Raw genomic sequence first — 7,974 nt, 5'->3', positions numbered from 1 at the left:
CACCACACACACACTCATTTTGTGGACAATTCTCACCTGGTGAAAGTTGAGAAACTCCACCTCCTTCTCCAAGCTTGTGAGAAGTGAGAGCCTACACCAACACTCTTGGCTATGGAGGAATGCAAATCAAACCAAGAGCCATGATTCAATTCTTCAGCTTGCCATCTCATCCATCTTCATTACTATGCTATTATGTATGCTATCAAGAAGAGTAATGATAAGTGAGGAACTATTCCTTTCTCCTATGGAATTTTTCTTCTTCCTCTTCCCTATCCTCATTCCCCGCTAGCTCTCTCCACCTTTGAAGGTGTTTGAGGCCTTGGGACTGAGGCTTGGGATAATTAATGCTTTCTACAAATTTTATGTTATGCTTGTGATGCATGAAGCTTTCGATCTTCAATGCATCACCTAGGTCACAAGGAACGCAAAAATTGTATTGTACCAAGTCTCTCTTGATGGGAGAAACTATAATACAAATGCCTATTGGAGGGGGGACTGGCTCCGTATGAATCCGGTCCTCAACTATTGTCATGTTCTCTAAACTCTCTCTCTTGCAAAAGTATTGTCCATGCCAAGTAAACTAAGTTCCATGTATATGTTTCTACCATCAATTAAGTTCACCCGCTATGCTCACAAAGTAATCTCTCAAAAGTGCTTCACCTAATTTCCTAATTCCGCTTCTTTCAAAGTTCATAGGCCATTCCCATTACAGCCACCCTATGGTATTAGGCCAATAGTTTTTTAACTAACAAAGAAGGCACTCTTTGGCCTTAGGATCTATATAATGCTAAGTATATAGGAAAAGGAGTTGTTGGGAGGTCACTAAAATATATCATATGGACCAAAGGTTGTAGGTTACTTCTTTTTATATATAAATTACTCCATACATGTCCTATGGCCTTAGGACCATAGAGTGGTATATGCAAAAAGCACCCTAGGATAGCTACATGCAAAAAGTACCCTACAATGCTATGGTTATAGATTTATCTCCATTTTATACCTAAAAAAAGTACCATACAATCTTGAGCTCTTTGTCAGGTATATTTTTTTTTAATGGTGATATGCTTGATGTTGCTTGGTATGGAGTGGATGTTGGTTTACTGAGGGATGCAAGGAGTGCTTCGGGTAGGCTATGGGTAGCCTACACCCGTGATGGTCTATGTACTGGGGTACGACAGTATGGTGAGCAGTTACAGATGGGTGATGGATATCCAAGGTGGGTGTTTGACCCAGGTGGAAGCTATGTGATGCAGGGGGTGGGGCAACCCACTTGAAGGTTTGGCAGTAGGATGCAATAAAACTGTGTACATATGGTTTTGATTTTCTCATAATGTGTGCCAGGTTTTGGAGTTAGAAGGTGAATAAAGCTCTTTTTTGGTTGAGCATCAATGCTCAACCAGGGGGTGGGCAATGATGGTACAGCCAAAGCATGTCGACCATAGAAGATGGCATGGGCAGATATATGTAGGCTAGCAGAAGCATGGCAAAAGGCTGAAGGGAGATAATAAGTGGAATCTATTGATGGAGGACTCATTACAGGTAGAGTGTTCATAAATTCCTTAATGCAATCAAACTCTATTGTATCAGCACTAAGAGGGAGATAATAAGTGGAATCTATTGATGGAGGACTCATTACAGGTAGAGTGTTCATAACTACCTTAATGCAATCAAAGGCATGTCGAGCTTCCTTGTTCAAGCTAAATCCATGCATCTTTTGGCCAAGCTTTTGAAGAGGGTAAAAAAATTGATACATCATCATAAGAATCAAGAAAAGTAGAGGAACTTATGCACAAAAGGGGCCAGATTTCTTGCATTAGAGGGGGAATCCAAAAAAACAAGCTACTTTACCTTTCTTGTATCCGCTATAATACCGTTCTCTGACACCATATGACCAAGCAATAGTACTTTAGTAGGAGCAAATTTTCATTTCTTTGGGTTGAGCTACCACCCTCTTGCTCTAGTTTCTCTATGAATTTTTTGTTTCGCTACAAATTTTCTTTGCGGAGTATCCTTAAGCTAAAACACCCAATGTCATCCATAAAGACCCTGATAAAGTCTCCTACATAGGGACCAAATACTTTCTCCATCCATTGTTGAAAGGTGGCATAGGCATTTACAAGAACAAATGGTATCCTTTGATTGGGAAAACAGCCCCAAGGAGTCATAATAGTGGTTTCCAACCTATCTTAGATGGCAATGAAGATTTGATAGTAACCCAAGAATCCATCCATGATGGAGTATTTTGCATGTCGTATAGCTTGATTAAGAATCTCATCTTGGAAAGGTAGGGGATAGTGGTCTCTCTAAGTTACTCCATTAAGAAACTTGAAATCCATATAGACTTAAAATCTTTCATTATTTTAAGGTACAATTAGTACCAAAGAGACCCATTCAAATTTGTTGACATAGAAAATAAATTCAGCTTCAAGGGGCTTAGTTACCTCTCCATGGAGAGATTCTTCCTTGATCGTTCCTAGCCTACAAAGCTTTTGTGCACGATGTCATACACCTTCTTTGAGATTGATCTTATGGTCTACCCCTTTGGCTCCCCATAAATTTGTCTAATATGTAGGAAACAAATTTGTAAATTTAGAAAACATAGTAGCATAATCTTGCTTCTCTTTGCTAGATAGATCCTCACCAAGCATATCTTTAAGGTTAGTATCAAAGGGGGTAGAAGAGGAGATGACAAAGATACTCTCCAAGATACTCTTTTTTTTTGGGACAAGCATATCTTATTCTGCAGAGATTACAAAAAGTTTAAGGCATACCTTAAGAAGACTATCATCTAAACTCTCATCCATTGAAGATGCAAAATCCTTGGTATTATCATATGAATAATTGTATGTGGAGTCACAACCATGCTTGTACTCAAAAGGTTGAGAGGGGGTTTCCCTAGTCTTCATATTGAAGGTGGTGGGCCTTCCTTCTACTTTATCATGCACCAAATATGACCCGACCCACAATCCTGCATTACAAGGTCACCCCCAAAACTATAAGATAATCCCTTTCCCATGCTTCCATAGCATAGAAGTCTATAAGACACTCAATGTCAAGCATTTTAACTTTTATGTTTTCAACAATACCCAAATATTTAGCCCGATGGTGATTATCCATGCAAATGAAGATCACACATACCTCAGCCCCTCCATCAGTATAAGCGTCAACTAGAGTCTTCTTTTCTAGAGTAGCTTTAATGAGAGGGACCATGTCCATTTGGTGACCCACCTTAATGGTAGATAGTGCAGCACGTGGCATCTTATTCTTGGAAGCGGGCCGAGTGCTTAAACTTTTTGACCACTACCTCAATATAAATTTAAATCCTAAAATTTTAAAATAAAAATAATCATATATTAAAAAGTAAAATTTTAAATCTAAATCAAGTTTTGATTTTGATATTGATACCCAAAACAACCAAAATACCTGGTAAATTTTTTTAGTTCTAATAATTTTACTAATTTAGTAACTACTTGATAAAAACTATTTTTTATATTTGTATTTTGTGTGTAAACGTACTTGTCTTTAATTATGTATATACAAATTACACTCTCCATGTGTAGATCTATAGTGTATATGTATGTCTATCTTTCTTTGTTCGTAACCACACAATAAACACACACACACACACACACACACACACACAGAGGGAGGTGAAGCTTACCTATAAAAATTTTGGAGAAGGTGAACCTATTCCTTGCCATGAATAGCTCGAAATCAGCTTGTGGCTTAGTTCAAAAAACATCTTGCCCTCGCATAATGTCAATATCACAATTTGTATTAGCGTCAATATATGCATTGATAGCACAACCAATATTTGCAACATGCATATCGACACAAATATCAGTGCTAATATTGATGCAGAGAAAAATTCCAAAAAGCATCGAGACACTAGTAGGGAGAAAGATAGCTACATTGAAACTAGATGATATTTGAAGTACTTACAAAGTGCGGCTACTCATGACAAGATTTGAATTTGCATATTTTATCCATGAAAACCTTGCTTGAATGAAAAGATTGTGTACAAACTTCACTTTTGTGATGCAAGTTTTCGTTTTTTTGTGCTGCAAGCATATAGGATTAATAGAATTTTCAATTGGTAAACTATAATATTTTATTATGATAGAATAATAAGTTTCTTTTTGAATTGTATCAAGACTACTGCACTAAGATTTGATAACATTAAAAATATTTTGCTTAAATTTTTTAGTTTGTGCATAAAAAAGGAGGTCTTTTTTGGAAAAACTCTATTTAATTATCAAATTATGGGATGCAGTTGGTTTTTGAAAATACAAGAAATTTTTATGAACTCTTTTTTTAAATTTTAGTACGAGAAAATACTGTGGTGAATACTTTGGTTTTGATGGTGAGACATGAGATCTTTTTTTTATTGTTAAAGAAAGCACTTTTGAACCAAAAAAGACTAAACAAATATATGAGGAGACAACTTACATGAAATTGGAATGATAACATGGTATTGTCTACACTTTTTCCAACATCAATTACACATTGTATCCACACAAAGTTATAACAAGGTGAAGGGCCTACACACATTTGGGAACTCCCTTCTTTAGAGGCGACCTTGCTATGTGCTCTAGGTTCATCGATGATTTGGATCTTCTGACTGACATATGCATTGTAAGAGCTACAGTATTGAGAGCTATTTGGAAGTCTAGAAATGCGCTATTGTTTCAAGCGAAGCATGAACCTCTAGTCACAAATGTTGTTTTAGAAACATGTTGGGCAAAAATACATTGTAGTAAGGATTGCATGCTAGATAAGTAAAGGTACTGGGGATGGTCGTCCCCTCTGATGTATTTTTTCCTAGAAAACCTTGTGCAAAGTATATGCTAGGGTCCTTTGTAACTTTCTGAGTTTTAAGAAATACAAGATGGTCTGAGCACTATTTAAGACTCTAAAGGCCTTAATACCCAAGGGGCCAAGGTCCTACAAATTTGCTTGTTTGACATATGGAACTTAAAAGTCCTGTGAATGAATAAAACAAGGTGAGGAGTCACAATGGCCTGCAGAGATGATTAGTAATTTTTTGTTTAAAGATGAATGCAGCTGAGAGAATGCTTACTTCAAAGGCAGAATAAAATCTAACCCTAAACATGAAAATTAAAATGTGGAATTCAGCTGCGAGAGAGAGGCCTTAAAAGATTGACAGAGGTGGTATGGGGGATGTTTTTTTTTCTGTCAAGACAATGCAACACAGCAAAGCAGATAAGCAGAAGCAGACCTTCCCAAGATAATGCAATGAGATATAATGTCATGGCATTGTACCAGCCAATGCCAGCCTCCAAGGCCAACCCCCTTCTTCACAACTCCTTGCAGGCCAACTAGAACAGATTTTGTTCAATTATTGCCTATCACGATGACCTTGGTGTGGCGCGGTAGCATAGACATCTCGTCATCAAGGCCCTCGTCGCTCGCACCCCATGAGCACAGCACCCCTTCCTCACTTGCACCACCTCCTTGCCCATACATAGCTCTTTCCTCCAATCGCACCTCCTCCATCTCCATCTTTGTGTCCATCTCCATCATCTTTAAATCAAGTGCCCTTCTTAACAAGAGCTCCCAATATATCTCTCCAGAATGTTCAAATTAGCATTGATTAAGCCCCAAGAAGCCCCCCGTGGCCACTAGAATTTATGTTTCAATTGGTTTGAGCTGAAATTAAGGATCCATAATTTGTCATACAGCTGAATTGGAAAGCGCACAACACAGAATTGGCTTTGTATGATGATGATGATCTTGGTCTACAAGGATCAAAAAGAAGATTGAGCTAAGCTGAGCAGCTCAAAGGCATACAAATAAGGTACAAATTTTGGATAGAGAGGTAGTCTAAAGCTTGAAAAGATTTAAATCAGCAAGAATGTAGGATTTGCATGGGGATAAAATGCCAATATGCTTGTCTGATCTGATGAAATTGTGCTTACCTCTAGACGGGTGCATGTTGGAGAGAAAGGGCGTGTGGATATGCGCGTGCGTGTGTGTAGCGAAGAGAGAGCTTGCACTGTGGCAGGCAGAGTTGGGCAATGCCGAGAAGAGGGCTTCCTGTTAGAGATTGAAAGAGATCCGAGCTGCAACCACACGCGAGCTGGCAGAAGAGTCAGGTGACAGCAACGTAAACTCGCACGCCTTCTCCACAGTGTTAATGCACTCCTCAACTCTCCATAACCATGGAGCCATGTCTCCTTGCAACAGTTCTTGTCGTCAACAAATTGTCAACCACGAAAGGAGCTTGAGGATGCAGCGATGGTGGGAAATGAAGAAAGTTAGCCATGGGATTGGGCTGATGGCCATGCAAGTGAAGAAACTTGCTTGACTGTACATTGTAATGATCAAGGAGTGGAACTGCTCTTGTCTAGGGTAGACTGTCTGCATTGTGGTTATAGAGTGGTCCAGAAGCTCTGACAACATGGATGGAGGGGGGTATCTGCTTGTATGACGGTGATGAAGATGATGATGTGGGGAAGGGCGTGGAGTTGATGTTGATCCCAACCTCCAGCGTGGAATGGTCATGAGGGTGATGATAGTACATGCTTTCATTTCCCGCATGGTTATAATCTGGCCCTCCAGATCCTAGGAAGTCTTCCAACTGAGGCCCATCTTCTGTCTTCCCTCGCACACCAAAGTTCTGTAGAGCCAATATATTACTCGGATGACTTGTTGCCTCTGCCTGGAAATAGTGTTGACGAGGATCGTGACGATCTTCTAAATCGCAGCTTGCATCGCCGTTGCCTCCTACCATATTTACCAAACCTGTGTTCATCAGGTAGTGCGGCTGCACAGGTGCAAACTGCTCCAAAGCTTTAAAGTGAGGCCATTCTGCATGTACAAATACTTGCTAAGTCCTTTTATTTCACGAGTTGCCTCGAACCTTAGGTGCAGGACAACCAAGAGGTAAACTAGCTTAGTTGACATAAGGACAGATTTGTGTATGCGAGAGATAACTATAGAAGGCTAGAAGAGAAAACATGGTGAGAGTGAAGGAGCTTCGCGAAGCAACGCGCAGGACAGCCAATAGGTAAACTAACTTAGTCGGCATAAGGACAGATTTGTGTATGCAAGAGATAACTACAGAAGGCCATAAGAGAAAACATGGTGAGAGTGAAGGAGCTTCGCGAAGCAACGCGCAAAGGTAATAATCGATTTTTGGAAGCAAGAAAACTGCATGCACATTGTTGGTAGGCGCTGTGGATGTTTGATGTCTTCATTTAAGAGGCAGGAATAATTGAGGCTCAAAGAAGCGTGATCAAGGGATAAATGAGGAGAAGAAATTGCTAAACGACCATGAATGCTTACCAGATGAAGAGGACGAGTTGGGAAAAGCTTCTATGACAGCTTCATGATTACTGGTGCCTGCTGAATGTGGCCTGATGCGAGCAATATCAAGCATCTGAGAGGTGAAGGAGTCGTGATTTTCTGCAAGTAAATAAGCAAAGCATAAGGATGTACAGCCGCTACTGTAGCAGGCAGAACTCAAAGGAGAGCTCAAACTTTCCGCATGCAACTGGGCTGGCGGTTGGTGTTGATGATGATCATGATCGCTGCTTTGATAAAGGTTGAGGTGAGCGCCTCTGTACACACCTCCTATGTCATGCATAGCATTATGATGAGCGATAGATGCAGCTTCCTCCGCAAGGGATCTTTCCTCTATAGCCAAGTAAGGAGACAACGAGAAGGAAAGCCAGTTGTTGACAGAAGTCCCCATTAATAATCAACACCCCCTAGATGTACTGTGATATCTACAGGGTGACGTGCGAAAGATGCTCAAGAAACAACATTGCCTGCTACATAGCTTGTAGCAAGCTTGACCTTTGTACTTGAACGGTTTAAATCGACACTAGTCAAGCAAAGCTGGAGAAGTTGCATCGACGCTACGTTTTGAAGTCTTCGAATTAGGAGGATTTGAATTTTGACGACCAAGTTATAATGGGTGAAAGGGGGCAAGCTGTAGACCAGACTGCT

The 7,974-nt window shown here is 40.0% G+C and overlaps 1 pseudogene; it reads right to left on the bottom strand.

The window, feature by feature from the left end:
- Positions 1-6,166: 6,166 nt before the first annotated feature.
- LOC147455874 (uncharacterized) lies at positions 6,167-7,717 on the bottom strand (annotated as a pseudogene).
- Positions 7,718-7,974: the final 257 nt, after the last annotated feature.

Source organism: Adiantum capillus-veneris, chromosome 6 (genome assembly GCF_014529385.1).
Source record: "Adiantum capillus-veneris isolate H3 chromosome 6, ASM1452938v2, whole genome shotgun sequence".
Taxonomy (NCBI): domain Eukaryota; kingdom Viridiplantae; phylum Streptophyta; class Polypodiopsida; order Polypodiales; family Pteridaceae; genus Adiantum; species Adiantum capillus-veneris.
Note: the sequence above shows the minus strand (reverse complement) of the source record. Positions and strands in the feature narration are given on the sequence as shown.